The sequence below is a fragment of the Pan troglodytes genome, chromosome 10 (genome assembly GCF_028858775.2).
Source record: "Pan troglodytes isolate AG18354 chromosome 10, NHGRI_mPanTro3-v2.0_pri, whole genome shotgun sequence".
NCBI classification, from domain to species: domain Eukaryota; kingdom Metazoa; phylum Chordata; class Mammalia; order Primates; family Hominidae; genus Pan; species Pan troglodytes.
The window spans coordinates 49791134-49810869 of NC_072408.2; positions in this window are offsets into that span (position 1 = coordinate 49791134).

Below are 19736 nucleotides of genomic sequence, written 5' to 3' on the forward strand. Positions count from 1 at the left end.
ATATCTAGGAATTTATCCATATCACCAAGTTTATCTAATTTGTTAACTAAAATTGTTTCTAATATTCTCTTATAATGTGACCACTTTTATTTCTAATTTTAATAATTTGAGTCCTCTCTTCTGTTTTTTTTTTTTTTTTTTTTTTTTTTTTTTTTTTTTTTTTTTTTTGTAGTTAGTCCAGCTAGAACTTTAACAAATATATTGACTTTTTTTTTTTTTTTTTTTTTGAGACAGAGTCTTGCTGTTGTTGACACGGGCTGGACTGCAGTGGCACGATCTCGGCACACTGCAACCTCCACCTCCCGGGTTCCAGCAATTCTCCTGCCTCAGCCTCCCAAGTAGCTGAGATTATGGGCACCTGCCACCAGGCCCGGCTAATTTTTGTATTTTTTGGTAGAGATGGGGTTTCACCATTTTGGCCAGGCTGCTCTCGAACTCCTGACCTCAAGTGATCCACCTGCCTCAGCCTCCCAAAGTGCTGAGATTACAGGTATGAGCTGCCACACCTGGCCAATTTGTTGTCTTTTAAAGATTCAACTTTTGATTTTGTTGATTCTATTGTTTTTCTATTCATTATTTTGTTTATCCCCACTCTAATCTCTATAATTTCCTTCCTCTGCTTGCTTTGGGTTTAGCTTGTTCTTTTACTGTATGTTGGGAGCAAGCCCCCCAAAATCTGGCCATAAACTTGCCCCAAGACTGGCCGTGAACAAAATCTCTGCAGCACTGTAACATGTTAATAATGGCCCTAATGCCTGAGCTGGAAGGCTGTGGGATTACGGGAATGAGGGCAAGGAACACCTGGCCCGCCCAGGGCGGAAAACTGCTTAAAGGCATTCTTAAGCCACAAACAATAGCATGAGCGATTTATGCCTTAAGGGCATGTTCCTGCTGCAGTTAACTAACCCAACCTATTCCTTTAATTTGGCCCATCCCTTCGTTTCCCAAAAGAGATACTTTTAGTTAATTTAATATCTACAGAAAAAATGCTAATGACTGGTTTGCTGTTAATAAATATGTGGGTAAATCTCTGTTCGGGGCTCTCAGCTCTGAAGGCTGTAAGACCCCTGATTTCCCACTTCACACCTCTATATTTTTGTGTGTGTGTCTTTAATTCCTCTAGCGCCGCTGGGTTAGGGTCTCCCCGACTGAGCTGGTCTCGGCAATTGTAGTTCCTTAAAGTAGTATGTTAGGTTATTGATTTCTTTCCTACTTTTAAACTGTACGTATTTACACAATAATTTTCCTTAGCACTGCTTGCACTGCATCCTATAAAGGTAAGTATGTTGTATTTTCATTTTAATTTGTTTCACGATATTTTCTGATTTCCCTTGTGATTTCTTCTTTGACTATTGGTTAAGTGTGTTGTTTAATTTCCACAAATTTGTCAAATATCTAGGTTTCTAGCTTTATTTCATTCTGGTGAGAGAAGAAGCTCTCTATGCTTTTTCACACTTTTAATTTATTGAAAAATTTTTTTTATATAACATGTGGCCAATCGTGTAGAATGTCTTCTGTGCACTTGATAAGAGTGTGTATGGTCTTGTTAGATGCAGTGCTCTGTATGTCTCTGAGGTCTAATTGTTTCACATTGTAGCTTAATTCTTTATTTCTTGATCTTCTGTCTATATGTTCTAAACATTATTGAAAGTGGGGTGTTAAAATTTCCAACTATTATTATTGACCTATCTATTTCTCCCTTTGACTCTATTTTGTTTTGCTTCATATATTTTGGGGTTCTGTTGTTAGGTGTATATATGTTTTAAATTGTTACATCTTCTTGATGGGTTCACTCATTTATTAATATATAATGCCCTTAGTCTATTTGGTCTGATACTAGTATACCCACAACTGTTCTCTTTTAGTTATTATTTGCATAATGTATTTTTTCTACTCTTTCACTTTCAAACTATTTGTGTTTTTCCACCCAAAGAGTCACAGATAGCATGTAGTTGGAACATTTTTAAAATTCATCCTACTAATCTCTAATTTTTAACTGGAGATTTCAATTCCTTAACATTTAATGTAATTAATGATAAGTGAGGAATTTCTCTGCCATTTCATTTTGGTATGTATTTTCTATGAGTCTCACATCTTTTTATTCCTCTATTCCTCCATTACTGCCGCTTTTGTGTTTCTTCTTTCTTTTTAAAATTTTATTTTATTTTTAACTGACAATAATTATATATATTTATAGAGTACAATGTGATGTTATGATACATGTATACATCGTGGAATGATTAAATCAGGCTAATTAACATATTCATCATGTCTCACACTTATTATTTTATAGTGTGTTGAGAACATTTAAAATCTACAATCTTAGCAATTTAGTAATTCCCAGTGTCTATTGTTGCCATCTTCATGTCCGTGAGTACCTAATGTTTAGCTTCCACTCATATGTGAGAACATGTGGTATTTAGTTTTCTGTTCTTCCATTAATTTGCTTAGCATAATGCCCTCCAGCTGCATCCATGCTGCCGCAAAGGATGAGACTTCATTCTTCTTTATGGCTGTGTAGTATTCCACAGTGTATATTTATCACATTTTCTTTATCCAATCCACCATTGATGGGCACCTAGGTTGATTTCATGTCTTTGCTCTTGTGAATAGTGCTACAATGAGCATGTGAGTGCGTGTGTCATTTTGGTAAAAAGATTCATTTTCTTTTGGTTATATATTCAGTAATGGGATTAGTGGGTCAAATGGTAGTTCTGTTTTAAATTCATTGAGATATTTCCAAACTATTTTCCACACTGACCGAATTAATTTACATCCCCACCAATAGTATATAAGCATTCCCTTTTCTCCACAGTCTTGCTACCATCTGTTGTTTTTGGCTTTTTTAGTAATAGCCATTCTGAGTGGTGTGGGTTTTGATTTGCATTTCTCTGATGATTAGTGATGTGCAGCATTTTTTAAAATATATATATATATTTTATTATTATTATACTTTAAGTTTTAGGGTACATGTGCACAATGTGCAGGTTAGTTACCTATGTATACATGTGCCATGCTGGTGTGCTGCACCCATTAACTCATCATTTAGCATTAGGTGTATCTCCTAAAGCTATCCCTCCCCGCTCCCCCCACCCCATAACAGTCCCCAGAGTGTGATGTTCCCCTTCCTGTGTCCATGTGCTCTCACTGTTCAATTCCCACCTATGAGTGAGAATATGCAGTGTTTGGTTTTTTGTTCTTGCGATAGTTTACTGAGAATGATGATTTCCAATTTCATCCATGTCCCTACAAAGGACGTGAACTCATCATTTTTTATGGCTGCATAGTATTCCATGGTGTATATGTGCCACATTTTCTTAATCCAGTCTATCATTGTTGGACATTTGGGTTGGTTCCAAGTCTTTGCTATTGTAAATAGTGCCGCAATAAACATACGTGTGCATGTGTCTTCATAGCAGCATGATTTATAGTCCTTTGGGTATATACCCAGTAATGGGATGGCTGGGTCAAATGCTATTTCTAGTTCTAGATCCCTAAGGAATCGCCACACTGACTTCCACAAGGGTTGAACTAGTTTACAGTCCCACCAACAGTGTCAAAGTGTTCCTATTTCTCCACATCCTCTCCACACCTGTTGTTTCCTGACTTTTTAATGATTGCCATTCTAACTGGTGTGGGATGGTATCTCATTGTGGTTTTGATTTGCATTTCTCTGATGGCCAGTGATGGTGAGCATTTTTTCATGTGTTTTTTGGCTGCATAAATGTCTTCTTTTGAGAAGTGTCTGTTCATGTCCTTCACCCACTTTTTGATGGGGTTGTTTGTTTTTTTCTTGTAAATTTGTTTGAGTTCATTGTAGATTCTGGATATTAGCCCTTTGTCAGATGAGTAGGTTGTGAAAATTTTTTCCCATTTTGTAGGGTGCCTGCTCACTCTGATGGTAGTTTCTTTTGCTGTGCAGAAGCTCTTTAGTTTAATTAGGTCCCATTTGTCAATTTTGGCTTTTGTTGCCATTGCTTTTGGTGTTTTAGACATGAAGTCCTTGCCCATGCCTATGTCCTGAATGGTAATGCCTAGGTTTTCTTCTAGGGTTTTTATGGTTTTAGGATGTGCAGCATTTTTGATGTGTTTTTTTGTATGTCTTCTTTCAAGAAATGTCTGTTCATGACTTTTGCCCATTGTTTAATGGGGTTATTTGTTTTTTGCTTATTCAACTGTATAAAGTCCTTATAGATTCTGAATATAGACCTTTGTCAGATACATAGTTTATGAATATGTTCTCTCATTCTATAGGTGGTCTGTTTAATTTTTGGTAGTTTCTTTTGCTGTGAAGAAGCTCTCTCTTTAGTTTAATTAGGTCCACTTGTCAATTTTGGGGATTTTTTGCAATTGTTTTTGAGGACTTAGTCATGAATTCTTTCCCAAGTTCTATTTCCAGAATGGCGTTTCCTAGGTTTTCTTCTAGGATTCTTACAGGCTGAGGTCTTACATTTAAATCTTTAATCCATCTTGAGTTAATTTTTGTGAATGGTGAAAGGTAGGGGTCCAGTTTCATTCTTCTACGTATACCTAGCCAGCTATCCCAGTACCATTAATTTAATAGAGAGAACATTCACATTACTTATTTTTGTTAACTTTGTCAAGGATTAGATGGCTGCTAGTGTGTGGCTTTATTTCTGGGTCTACTATTCTGTTCCACTGGCCTATGTGTCTATTTTTGTACCAGTACTATACTGTTTTGATTACGATAATCTTATAGTATAAAGTACAGTAATGTGATGCCTCTGACTTTCTTCTTTTTGCTTAGGATTGATTTGGCTATTTAGGTCCTTTTTTGGTTCCATATAAAATTTAGAATAGTTTTTTTCTGGTTCTGTGAAAAATGGCACTGGTAGTTTGATAGGAATAGCATTGAGGCCTTGTGCGGTGGCTCACACCTGAATCCTAGCACTTTGGGAAGCTGAGATAGGCGGATCACCTGAGGTCAGGAGTTCGAGACCAGCCTGGCCAACATGGTGAAACCCCGTCTCTACTAAAAATACAGAAATTAGCCAGGTGTGGTGGCACGTACCTGTAATCCCAGCTACTTGGGAGGCTGAGGCAGGAGAATCGTTTGAACTTACAGGGGTGGAGGTTGCAGTGAGCCAAGATCACATCACTGCACTCCAGCCTGGATGACAGAGCAAGACTCCATCTCAAAAAAAAAAATTAAAAAATAAAAATAAAAGGAAGAGGAATAGCATTAATCTGTAGATTGCTTTGGGTTGTATGGCCATTATAATGACATTAATTCTTCCAATCCATGAACATGGAAAGGTTTTTCCATTTGTTTGTGATTTCTATGATTTCTTTTTCTTTTTTTCTTTTTTTCTTTTTTTTTTTTTTTGTTGTTGTTTTTTGATGGAGTCTCGCTCTGTCGCCCAGGCTGGAGTGCAGTGGCACAATCTCAGCTCACTGCAACCTCCACCTCCTGGGTTCATGCCATTCTCCTGCCTCAGCCTCCCGAGTAGCTGGGACTACAGGCACCCGCCACCACATCTGGCTAATTTTTTTGTATTTTTTAGTAGAGACAGGGTTTCACCATGTTAGCCAGGATGGTCTCACTCTCTCCTGACCTGGTGATCCACCGCCTCAGCCTCCCAGAATGCTGGGATTACAGGCATGAGCCACCGTGCCCAGCCTGTGTCATCTATGATTTCTTTTAGTAGTGTTTTGTAGTTTTCCTTGTAGAAATCTTTCACCTCCTTGGTTAAATGTGTTCTGAGGTATTTTATTTTTTGTGTGGCTATTGTAAATGAAATTGAATTATTGATTTGGTACTCAGACTGAACATCATTGGTATATAGAAATGATATTGATTTTTGTACATCGATTTTTGTATGCTGAAATATTGTTAAAATTGTTTATCAGTTATAGTAGCCTTTCGCAGAGTTTTCTAAATATAGAATCATATCACCAGTGAAGAGAGATAATTTGACTTCTTCTTTTCCATTTGGATGCTTTTTATTTCCTTCTCTTGCCTGATTGGTCTGACTAGCACTTCCAGTATTATGTGGAGTAGGAGTGGTGACAGTGAGCATCTTTGTCTTACTCTAGTTCTCAAGGGCTTCCAGTTTTTGACTGTTCAGTATGATGCTGGCTGTGGGTTTTTCATTGATAGCTCTTATTATTATGAGGTATTTTCCTTCATGCCTAGTTTCTTGAGGGTCATTATCATGAAGGGATATAGGATGTTATCAAAAGCTATTTCCATGTCTACTGAGATGATCATATGGTTTTTAATTTTGTTTCTGTGGTGAATCACATTTATTGATTTGCATATGTTAGAACCAACCTTGCATCCCAGTAATGAAACCTACTTGGTCATGGTAAATTAACTTTTTGTTGTGTTGTTAAATTCAGTTTGCTAGTATTTTGTTGCAGATTTTTGCATCTATGTTTATCAGGGATCTTTGCCTGTAGTTTTCTTTTTCGTTGTGTCTTTGCCAGGTTTTAGTATCAAGGTGATGCTGGATTCATAGAATAAGTTAGGGAGGAGTCCGTCCTCCCCCATTTTTTAGAATAGTTGCAGTAGAATTGGTACCAGCTCTTCTTTGTACATTTGGTACAATTATTTGGTACAATTTGGCTATGAATCCATCTGGTCTGGGGCTCATTTTGGTTGGAAGGTTTTTTATTACTGATTCAGTCTGGGAACTTGATATTGGTAGTTTCAGTGTTTCAATTTCTTCCTGATTCCATCTTGGGAGATTGTATCATTCTAGGAATTTATACATTTCCTCTAGATTTTCCATTTTGCGTGTGTAGAAGTGTTCTGAAAATCTTTTATATTCCTGTGGGATCAGTTGTAATGTCAGCTTTGTCATTTCTGATTGTGCTTATTTGGATCATCTCTCTTTTTTCTTTGTTAATCTAGCTGATGTTCTATTAATCTTGTTTATCCTTTCAAAAAACCAATTGTTTTTTTTTTTAATTCTTTGTGTGAATGTTTGGCTCTCAATTTCATTCAGTTTTGCTCTATTTTAGTTATTTATTTTCTTCTGCTAGCTTTGGGGTTAGTTTTTTCTTGCTTTTTTAGTTTCTCTAGCTATGATGTTGATCATTAATTTGAGATATTTCTAACTTTTTGAGATAGGCGTTTAATGCTATAAACTTTCCTCTTAACACCGCTTTTACTGCAGCCCAGAGATTTTGGTATGTTGTGTCTGTTTTTATTAATTTCAAAGAATTTTTTTATTTCTGCCTTGATTTTGTTGTTTTATAAAAAGTCATTCAGGAGTAAATTATTTAATTTCCATGTAATTGTGTGTTGGGGGGGGCTTTTTTGTTTGTTTTTGTTTTTCGTTTGTTTGTTTTGAGATAGGAGTCTTGCTCTGTCTCCAAGCCAGAGTGCAGTGGCGCAATCTCGGCTCACTGCAACCTCCGCCTCCTGGGTTCAAGTGATATTCCTGCCTCAGCCTCCCAAGTATCTGGGACTACAAGCATGTGCCACCATGCCCAGCTAATTTTTGTATTTTTAGTAGAGGTGGGGTTTCACCATATTGGCCAGGATGGTCTCGACCTCTTGACCTCATGATTCACCTGTCTCGGCTTCCCAAAGTGCCGGGATTACAGGCAAATTGTGTGGTTTTGAGAGATCTCCTTGGTATTGATTTCTATTTTTATTCCACTGTGGTCCAAGAGTATAATTGTTAGGATTTTGAGTCTTGTGAATTTATTGAAACTTGCTTTATGCCTGAACACGTGGTCAATCTTGGAGTATGTTCCATGTGTAGATGAGAAGAATATATATTCTGTGTTTGATGAGCAGAGTATTCTGTAGATGTCTATTAGGTTCAATTGGTCAAGTGTCGAGTTTAAGTCCAGAATTTATTTGTTACATTTCTGTCTTGATTATCTGTCTAACACTGTCAGTGGTGTTCTGAAGTCCCCCATTATCATTATGTGGCTCTCTTAGTCTTTCTGTAAGTCCAGAGTACTTGTTTTATAATCTGGATGCTCCAATGTTGGGTGCATAGATACTTAGAATTGGTAAATCTTCTTGTTGAATTGAACTCTTTATCATTATGTAATGCCCTTCTTTGCCTTTGTTTACTGTTGTTGGCTTAAAGTCTATTGTATCCAATATAAGAATAACAACCCCTGCTCTTTTTTGTTTTCTGTTTGCATGTTATATCTTTCTCCAACCCTTTACTTTGAGCCTATGGGTGTTACTACATGTGAAATGAGTCTCTTGAAGACAGCAGACAGATGGGTCTTGGTTTTATTTTGTTTTGTTTTGTTTGACACAGAGTCCTGCTCTGTCACCCAAGCTGGAGTGCAGTGATGCAATCTCAGCTCACTGCAACCTCAGCCTCCCCGGCTAAGGTGATCCTCCCACCTCAGCCTCCCAAGTAGCTGAGACTACAGGTGCATGCCACCATGCCTAGTTAATTTTTGTATTTTTCATAGGGACAGGGTTTTGCCATGTTGCCAAGGCTGGTCTTGAACTCCTGGGCTCAAGCAATCCACCTTGGGTCTTGTTTGTTTTTTAATTCAACTTGCCACCCTCTGCCTTTTAAGTGGGATGTTTAGGCCATTTACATTCAAGGTTAGTATTGACATGTGAGGTTTTGATCCTATTATGAAGTTGTTAGCTTGTTGCTTTGTAGTTTTTATTGTGTGGTTGCTTTATGGGATCTGTAGGCTATGTACTTATATGTGCTTTTGTGGTAGTAGGTATCATTCTTTTGCTTCCATGTGTGGAACTCCCTTCAGGATCTCTTGTAAGGCTGGTCTAGTGATAATGAATTCCCTTAGTGCTTGCTTATCTAGAAGAGATTTTATGTAGTTTTAACTTATGAAGCTTATTTTGTCAAGATATTAAATTATTGGTTGGAATTTCTTTTCTTTAAGAATACTGAAATAGGCCACCAATCTCTCTTGGCTTGTAGGGTTTCTGCTGAGAAGTCTGCTGTTAGCCTGATAGGGTTCCATTTGTACATGATCTGCCCTTTATCTCTAGCTGCCTTTAAGTTTTTTCTTTAGTGTTGACCTTGAACAATCTGGTGACTGTATGCCTTGGTGATGTTTATTTTGTATGGTACTTTCAGGTGTTCTCTGGGTTTCTTTTATCTGGATGTCTCCCTCTCTAGCAAGATTAGGGAAGTTTTCTCAAATTATTCCCTCAAATATATTGTCCAGGTTGTTTACTTTTTCTCCTTCTTTCTCAAGAATGCCAATAATTTCATAGGTTTCATCACTTTACATAATCCCATATTTCTCAAAGACTTTGTTCATTTTTAGAGTCTTTTTTCTCTATTTTTGTCTGACTGGGTTAATTCAAAAGAGCAATCTTCGGATTCTGAAATTCTTTCTTCTGCTTGGTCCAATTTATCAATAAAGCTTTCTATTGTATTTTCAAATTCCTTAAGTGAGTTTTAAAATTCAAAAGCTGTAATTGATTTCTTTTTAAGATGTTTATCTCTTCCTTCACTTCCTGGATTTCTTTATAAATTTCTTTGTGTTGATTTTTGGTCTTGCCTTGGATCTCATTGAGCTTCCTTGCAATCCATGCTTTGAATTCATCTATCACTTATGAGTTTCCATTTTTATTAGGGATTATTGCTGGAGAGCTAGTGGAATCCTTTGGTGGTGTCACTACATTCAGATTTTTCATGGTGCCAAAAGTCTTGCCCTGGTTCCTTGTCATCTGGAGACACTCGCACTTCTAATTTTTGTAATTATTTTCATGTAGGTAGGATTTTTCTTTTTTTTCACTTTCCCTATAATGTTATTTTTTTCTCTCCCTTTTCCTTTTCCCCCTTCCCAGTGGGGAGGGGTAACTGTAGTGAATGCTGGGTAGGGTATTTTGACTTTGTTCTATAGCCCTATGCACTTCTTTCAGAATGTTTTATATTGGGCTGTGCAGTTTAGCTTGCAAGCCCATAGATGGCGCTTATAGGTAAGAGCTGGCTATAGCCAACATGGCTGGGTATATACTTGATCCTTATTTACTGGCAGAAGCTCTCTGTTGCCTCAGGAAATGGTCTGACTTATGGAATGCACAGTGGTCTCAGCTCCCTGCTCAACCCTGGGGAGGAGTAGGGCCATGAAGGACAGGGGCAGGCTTGGCAGGTGCACCTTCTTTTCTCCCAATAGCAGGCACCAGCACCAGCACTGAGGGAGAATCCAGTGGGCAGCCCACTAAGTGCCCAGAGGTGTGCCTAGGCATGATGTTGGGAAAACTTGGCTCCAGATTCACTGCAAGGGGTTTGGAGATGGCCTAAACTTCTAATCCAAGAGAGTGAGTACTCCAGATGCCTAGAGATCTGCCTGGGTGTGTGGCAGAGAGGGCCCCACACACAAGGATCTCTGCACAGGAAGGGTGGGATGACTCAGACTGCTGAATGAGGCAAGCAGGTGCTCTGAATGCCTTAAGGTCTGCCTAGTTGTGTAGCACAGAGGGCCACCCTACACCAGGATCTCTGCACAGGAAGGGTAGGATGGCTCAGGCTACTGATCCGTTAGACAATGCTGCAAATGCTTAGAGATCTGCCTGGGTGTGGTACAGAGAAAGTCCCACTGCACCATGATCTGTCTGGGAAAGGTGGAGTGGCTCAGGCTGCTGAACCACTCCAAGTGGATACTCCTAATGCCTGGAGATCTGCCTGGGCAAAGGACAAAGAGGGCCCTGAATTCCAAGATCTCTGCACAGGAGGGATGGGGTGGCTCAGGCTGTTGGACTAAGCAAGCAGGTGCTCCACATGTCTGAAGATTTGCCAGCGTGTGGAGCAGAGACAGCCCCACTGCACCATGATCTCTTCATAGGAAGGGTGGAGTGGGTCAGGCTGGTAATACAGGTGAGTGAATGCTCTGAAAGCCTGGAGATCTGCCTGGACATGGTGCAGAGAGAGCCCCACTGCACCATGACCTCTGCACAGAAAGGGTGGGCCAGTCTGCTGAATCAGGTGAATGGGTGCTCCAAATGCCTGCAGATCTACCTGGGTATGGAGCAGAAAGAGCCTGCTGCAAAATATCTATGTCCAGGAAGGATGGGAAAATTCAGGCTGCTCATCCAGGCAAGCAGGTGCTCCAAATGCCTGATTTCAGCCCAGGGGTAGAGCAGAGAGGGCCCTGCTCCATCTCTATCTCAGGAGAGCAGGATGGAGGACCCGGCAATGGCACACACAGACCACTTCCAGGTCACCAAGCTGGCCCTGGCTGCAAGTCTTGCCACCCAAGAGAAACTGCAGCTACAGCAGCTCTCCTCCCACCCTAGGCTTGCAACAGGGGAGAACATGATTCCAGAGCCTACTGGTGAGACACTTTCCTCATTTCTGGCTATGGAGGCTCCTACTCAGCTCTAGAGCAAGTGCTGCAATCTGTGGCCTGGGACTAAAATGCCTGCACAGCCATGCTGCTGGCTCACCAAGGAACAGCTGACTTTGTACACACCCAGATTAAAAATGGCATCCTGCTCTCAGCCCTGGGTCTAGGAAAATGTCTGCAGCTCTCCCTGGTGTTTTTCATTCACAGTGTCTCCAAGCCTCTCCCCAAGTTAGCTGCAGGGCTTGGGAGAAACAAAGTGCTCTCCTACAGCCTGGGATGCTGAGATCCACAGTGGCAAGGTGAGTCACAGAACGAGGCCCTCTGACTGTCTCACGTACTGGGGCTTCACTCACTTATATCAACTGGACACCATCATGGAAGCTGTTTGCTGGCATTCTCCTTTCCAGGACTCAGACTGTCCTTCATGATGCCAGTGGATTCCTATTTTCCTTCTTAAAGCTCACGGAGTTGATCTTCATGTACTATCTTGCTATTTCCAAGTGGCTGAGGCATGCTGAAAGTCTCTAATCTGCCATCTTGGGGGAAGAAAGCTTTTTCTGTTTCATAGATATTTTCTTGTGTACCATTTTATTCCCTCCTGTTTCTTTTACTACATATTTTTTAGTTATATTCTAACTGGTTATCTAGCAATTACAATTAACATCTTAATTTATAACAACCTGGTTCAAATTCATACCAACTTAGTTTCAGCAGTATGCGAAAAACTTAGCCTTTATGTTGTTACTGTTACAAGTTACATCTTTGTACATTGGGTTAAAAATTATAAACATATATTTATAATTATTGTTTTATGAATTTGCCTTTTAAATCATATAGGAAAGAAAGTTACAAATCAAAAATACATTAAAACTGACTTTATATTTACCTGTTAGTTACCATTTTTTTTTAATTTATATTTTTTTGTTACAGAGTCTCACTGTGTTGCCAGGCTGGAGTGCAGTGGTGCCATCTCGGCTCACTGCAACCTCCGCCTCCCAGGTTCAAGCGATTCTTCTGCCTCAGCCTCCCAAGTAGCTGGGACTACAGGTGTGCACCACCACACCTGACTAATTTTTGTATTTTTAGTAGAGATGGGGTTTCACCATGTTGGCCAAGATGGTCTCGATCTCCTGACCTTGTGATCCACCCACCTTGGCCTCCCAAAGTGCTAGGATTACAGGTGTGAGCCACCACACCCAGCTGTTGGTTATCTTTACCAGTGTTTTTATTTCTTCATGTGAATCTGAGCAGGTCTACTAGCACTGTCAAAGTTTATCTGGGAATATCTTAATTTTGCCTTCATTTTTAAAGCATAGTCCTGCAAAATATAGAATTCTTGCTTGTCTTACCCTGCTAGGACCACAATAACCACAGACTGGGAGGCTTAAACAGCAGAAATTTGTTTTCTCACAGTTCTAGAAGCTGGAAGTATAAGACCAAGGTGCCAGCAGGGTTGGTTTCTGGTAAGGCCTATCACTTTGGCTTGCAGGTGGCCCCTTCTTGCTATGCCTTCACATGGCCTTTTCTCTGTATAGGTGCACTGAAAGAGAGATCTCTGGTGTCTCTTCCTCTTTTTATAAGGACATCAGTCCTATTGGATTAGGACCCCACCTTTATGACCTTATTTAACCTTAGTTACCTCTTTAAAATCCCTATATTTGAATACTGTCACATTAGGAGTTAGGACTTAATATATGAATTTTGCAAGGGACTACAACTCAGTCTATAAGAATTGTCTTTTGACAATTTGATTATAATGTGTCTTGGTGTGTACCTCATTGAGTTTATCTTAAGAGTTTTTTGAGCTTCTTAGATGTGTATATTCATGTCTTTCATCCCTTTGGGCCATTATTTCTTCAATTATTCTTTCGGCCTCTTTCTCTTCTCTCCTCTGGGACACATGTTTTTATATGTTATGTAAATGAGTTGGAGATGGTCCTTCAATTCTGGCCTAAAATAATTCCCATGTTGTTTACTTCTTGACAGCAGCCCAGGACCATTAGCCCAAAGCCCACTGGTGCCAAACACAAATTCTCACACATCCAGTTCCTTTGGATATAGTCTAAACAATTTTTAGCCATTTACAACCTACTCACTTTACACATCCTCTGAAACTGCTCTCAATATTTTTTAACCATAGATAAGAAAAACCCTATAACTATTTTTAAAAACAAACAAACAAACCCACTGCTACTTTTTGAAGCTCTCTGACTTCCCACATTGCTACTTAGCAACATCACCTAGACATCTAAGCCCCTTCTCCTATTTGCACTTCTTCCCTGGGAGTGCTCTTGTCCTGTTTCCTTTCTAGGCGGTGGGGTCATGATGTTGTCTTGAAGATTTCTTCTTGGGAGGAACATCTTTCATGCAGCCCTATCTAAGCACTGCCCAACAAAGCGCATGTATTACTTCTTCTCATGGTCCTGTCTCTGCCTTAATCCTAGATGTTTGATGGTGACTCAGAAGTATCTTTACCTCTGTTTATTTTTTCATCATTCATTTTTCTTTCTTCTACTCACACTGGATAATATCAATGGGCCTATCTTCAAGTTCAGGGATCCTTTCTTCTGCACACTCAAATCTGCTGTTGAACTCCTCAGTGAATGCTTCATTTCAGTTATTGTACTTTTAAACTTCAGAATTTGTATTTGATACCTTTCTATAATTTCTTACTCTTTGGCTAGGTGCAGGGGCTCATAATAGCAATCCCAACATGCTGGGAGGTCAAAGCAGGATAATTGCTTGAGTTCAGGAGTTCAAGGCCAGCCTTGACAACATAGAGAGAACTCATCTCTACAAAAAATGAAAAATTAGCTGCATGCAGTAGTATGCACCTGTAGTCCCAGCTCCATAAGAGGCTGAGGCTGGAGGATTGCTTGAGTCCAGGAGTTTGAGGCTGCAATGAGCTATGATAACACCACTTGCAGTTCAGCCTGGGCAACAGATCAAGACCCCGAGAAGGAAAAAAAGAATTAAATTTCTTACTCTTTGATGTTCTTTGATGAGGCATTTTTCTTGTGGTTTATTTTTGTTCTGTATATATTTTTTCCTTAAGCACTTTGAGCACACTTAAATTACTTGAATTAAAGTCTAATAAGTCCAATGGCTGAGCTTCCTCAGAGACAATTTCTATTATTTTTTTTCTCCTTATGTATGGGCCATACCTTATTGTTTCTTTGCCTGCTTTGTAATGTTTTGTTGAAACTAGACATTTCAAAATCTAAAATGTAGCAATATTATAACATTCTGCTCCCTCAACAGGTTTCTTACTGCTGCTTGTTGTAGCTGTGAACTCAAAAGTATCTGAGACAGGTCCAAATCAATTTGGAAAGTTTATTTTGCCAGAGTTAAGGATGTGCCCATGACACAGCCTTGGAAGGTCCTGATGACATGTGCTCGAGGTGGTTGTGATACAGCTTGCTTTTATACATTTTAGGGAGACATAATACATCAGTGAATACCTATAAGATGCATATTGGTTCAATCTGGAAAGGCAGGACAACTTGAAGCAGAGGCATTCAAGTTATACATAGATTTAAAATTTTTCTGATTGGTAATTGGTTGAAAGAGTTAAGTTATTATCTAAAGACCTGAAATCAACAGAAAATAATGATATGATGATAAGGAGTTGTTAAGATCAAAGTTTTATCATGCAGATGAAGCTTCCAGGTAGTAGGCTTCTGAAAGAATAGATTGCAAATGTTTCTTGTCAGACTTAAGGTCTAGGTTGATGTTAATGCTGATTGGTTTTTCCTGAATTCCGAAAGGGAGGAGGGTATAATGAGGCACATCTAATCCCCCTTCCCATAATGGCCTGAATTAGTTTTTTAGGTTAACTTTGGAATGCCCTTGGCTGAGAGGAGGGGTCCTTTTAGATGGTCAGAGGGCCTTAGAATTTTATTTTTGGTTTACATAGTTATTGCTTGTTTATTTGATTAATGGCTTTCCAAACTAATTTTCTAAAGTCTGTGTCCTTTGTCATATGTAGCCACTGAAGTCTCTGTTTCATTAACTTAGTGGTCAGCTAGTGATTTGATAGAGATTTTTTTAAACACATGGAACAGCAACGACAAAACTCTCCCTGTCTTTGCCAACACTCCCTGTGTGGGTTAGGGCACTGAGCCAAGCAGTTTACAACTCTACCTTAGCCTTCCCTTGCTGTTTGTGTGGACTCTGAGGGTCAGATAGAGATGAAGACATAAGGCCTCCTGAGGTATTTCATAAAATGCACCCAGCACTGGGCAACATATGCCTTCTAGATTCCCCATAATATGCAGGAATTTATCAAGGTCTTTATTCCCCAAAGCATCTCTTCTCTACTCTTGCCTTCCAGGCTTTTTAGCTTCTCTGTTGTTCATCCCAACTATTATTCCTTGCTCCAGGTGGCAGCAGCAAATACATTTGCATTATAAGTCAGGCAAAATAAATGCATAGCTCTGAGCTGGTATTTAGGAAGCCACCAGACAGGTCAAAACTAACAGCCACTATTCTTTGAGAATAACACCTATATTGCTCTTTCAGATACCAGCAATATATGCCAGGAATAAGGGCTGTGGTTCTTAAAGGTCACTGCCATGCTGGGGAGTGAGAAATGATACCAATGGTTCCAAGGAAAATTGTACCAAGCTGTGTATAATTTATTAATTGTCACCTTTCTTGTAATCTTTAATTAGATTCCATAATCTCCACCCCCACCCTCGCAACACACACACAGACACACACACACACACACACACACACACACACAGAGTTAATTCTGACAGTTTTTGTCAGCTTATTCATTGCTTTTGTGGAATGATGGACTTTTGGAGTTCCCTTTTCTGCCATTTTCACTAATATCTCTCCAATCATCAAATTGGTTTCTTTGTTTGTTTTCCTATTGTTGAGTTTTAAGAGTTCTTTGTGCATTTTAGATACAAATTCTTTACCTTATATGTAATCTGTAAATATTTTTTCCTAGTTGATGACTCGTTTTTCATTTTCTTAACAGTGTTTTTTTGCAAAGCAAAGTTCTTTAATTGTATTAACCTAATGTATCAAAGTTTTTCTTTTACAAATCATGCTTTTGGTATTGTATCTAAAACCTCACCACCAAACTCAAAATCATGTAGATTTTCTCATATGTTTTCTTCTTCAAGCTTCATAAATTTTGTAGTTCTATAATCTATTTTAAGTTAACTTGTGTGTAATGAGTAAGGTCTGTGCCTAGGTTCACTTTTTTTTCTTTTTGCATATGGTTGCCTGATTATTCCAGCACTATTTGTGAAAAGACTATTCTTTCTCCATTGAATTGACTTTGCGTTTTTATCAAAAATCATTTTACTATATTTGTGCCAATATATTTCCTGATTCTATTAATATATGCTATTTCATTGATCTATGTGTCTATTCTTTCACCAATACATGCTGCTTGATTATTGCAGCATTAGAGTAGGTATTAAAATAGGGCAGTGTCAGCTGGGTGCAGTGGCTCACGCCTGTAATCCCAACGCTTTGGGAGCCCGAGGCAGGTGGATCATCTGAGGTCAGGAGCTCAAGACCAGCCTGACCAATGTGGTAAAACCCTGCCTCTACTAAAAATACAAAAATTAGCCAAGCGTGGTGACATACACCTGTAGTCCCAGCTATTCAGGAGGCTAAGGCAGGAGAATCACTTGAACCCAGGAATCAGAGGTTGCAGTGACCCAAGATCATGCCACTGCACTCCAGCCTGGGCAACAGAGCAAGACTCAGTCTCAAAAAAGAAAATAGGTTAGTGTGAGTCCTCCCATTTCTTTCTATTTTTTTTCTAGGGGAGGGGGGTCTTGCGTTGGCTATTCTGGGTCCAGATCTATATCTTTGCATTGTCTTTTTAAAACACCTCATAAATGAATAACCACCAAGCATGGTGAACTTTAAAACTATGAAATATTAGGTAAATGTGTTTGAGAAAGAGGAATAAAGGTGTACCAATGGTCCTCTGTTAGTCAAACATGAAAAACAATAAAAGGATTTGTTGAAAAGACATTTAAAAATGTATGAAAAATTAGAAAATGTGTGAAGCCTGCTACCCTAAAAAACTGTGGAGAATGTGGAGTTATTAACACCACAATTTTGGATCCCTAGACTCCATATATGATTATCATACAAAAGATTTAGTTAGATCAATGTTCGAATTTGTGAATCTACTATTAAAAAAAAACTATTACTATTACCAGAACCACTATGACACCTTGATCATCATGACAGAGGTCTAACTTTACTAGATTTAACACACAAAGGCTTCGACCCAAGCCTATGCTTTAAAATTAGGATAACTAAGAGTGTTGGGATTTTCATCTAAAAGTAATGTCTGCGACAAAATGCACCCAAGAGATAGTCTGTCACATTCCATGCTAGTATTGCCAATGAATAATTTTTTAAAATTTATTTTTTTATTATACTTTAATTTCTGGGATACATGTGCAGAATGTGCAGGTTTGTTACATAGGTATACACGTGCCATGGTTGTTTGCTGCACCCATCAACCCATCATCTACATTAGGTATTTCTTCTAATGCTATCCCTCCCCTAGCCCCCCACACCCTGACAGGCACTGGTATGTGGTGTTCCCCTCCCTATGTCCATGTGTTCTCATTGTTCAAATCCCACTTATGAGTGAGAACATGCAGTGTTTGGTTTTCTGTTCTTGTGTTAGTTTTCTGAGAATGATGGTTTCCAGCTTCATCCATGTCTCTGCAAAGGACATGAACTCATCCTTTTTATGGCTGCATAGTATTCCATGGTATATATGTGCTACATTTTCTTAATCCCGTCTATCATTGATGGACATGTGGGTTGTTTCCAAGTCTTTGCTATTGTGAAGAGTGCTGCAATAAACATAGTGCATGTGTCTTCATAGTACAATGATTTATAATCCTTTGGGTATATACCTACTAATGGGATTGCTTGGTCAAATGGTATTTCTGGTTCTAGATCCTTGAGGAATCACCACACTGTCTTCCACAATGGTTGAACTAATTTACACTCCCACCAACAGTGTAAAAGCATTCCTGTTTCTCCACATCCTGTCCAGCATCTGTTGTTCCCTGACTTTTTAATGATCGCCATTCTAACTGGTGCAAGATGGTATCTCATTGTGGTTTTGATCTGCATTTCTCTAATGACCAGTGATGATGAGCTTTTTTCATGTTTGTTGGCCACATAAATGTCTTCTTTTGAGAAGTGTCTGTTCATATCCTTTGCCCACTTTTTGTTGGGGTTGTTTGATTTTTCTTGTAAATTTGTTTAAGTTCCTTTTAGAGTCTGGATATTAACCCTTTGTCGGAAGAAGAGATTGCAAAAATTTTCTCAGATACTGCAGGTTGCCTGTTCACTCTAATGATAGTTTCTTTTGCTGTGCAGAAGCTCTTTAGTTTAATTAGATCTCATTTGTCAATTTTGGCTTTTGTTGCCATTGCTTTTGGTGTGTTAGTCCTGAAGTCTTTGCCTATGCCTATGTCCCGAGTGGTATTGCCTAGGTTTTCTTCTAGAGTTTCTATGGTTATAGGTCTTACGTTTAAGTCTTAATCCATCTTGAGTTAATTTTTGTATGAGGTGTAAAAAAGGGTTCCAGTTTCAGTTTTCTGCATATGGCTAGCCAGTTTTCCCAACAACATTTATTAAATAGGGAATCCTTTTCCCATTGCTTGTTTTTTTCAGGTTTGTCAAAGATCAGATGGTTGTAGATGTGTAGCATTATTTCTGAGGCCTCTGTTCTATTCCATTGGTCTATATATCTGTTTTGGTACCAGTACCATGCTGTTTTGGTTACTGTAGCCTTGTAGTATAGTTTGAAGTCAGGTAGCATGATGCCTCCAGCTTTGATCTTTTTGCTTAGGACAGCCTTTGCTACACAGGCTCTTTTTTGGTTCCATATGAAATTTAAAGTAGTTTTTTTCTAATTCTGTGAAGAAAGTCAGTGGTAGCTTGATGGGGATAGCATTGAAACTATAAATTACTTTGGGCAGTATGGCCATTTTCATGATATTGATTCTTCCTATCCATGAGCATGGAATGTTTTTCCAATTGTTTGTATCTTCTCTTATTTCCTTGTGTAGTGGTTTGTAGTTCTCCTTGAAGGGGTCTTTCACGTCCCTTGTAAGTTGTATTCCTAGGTATTTTATTCTCTTTGTAGCAATTGTGAATGGGACTTCACTCATGATTTGGCTCTCTGTTTGTCTATTATTGGTGTATAGGAATGCCTGTGATTTTTGCACATTGATTTTGTATCCTGAGACTTTGCTGAAGTTGCTTATCAGCCTAAGGAGGTTTTGGGCTGAGACAATGGGGTTTTCTAAATATACAATCATGTCATCTGCAAACAGGGACAATTTGACTTCCTCTCTTCCTATTTGAATATGATTTATTTCTTTCTCTTGCCTGATTGCCCTGGTCAGAACTTCCAATACTATGTTGAATAGGAGTGGTGAGAGAGGGCATCCTTA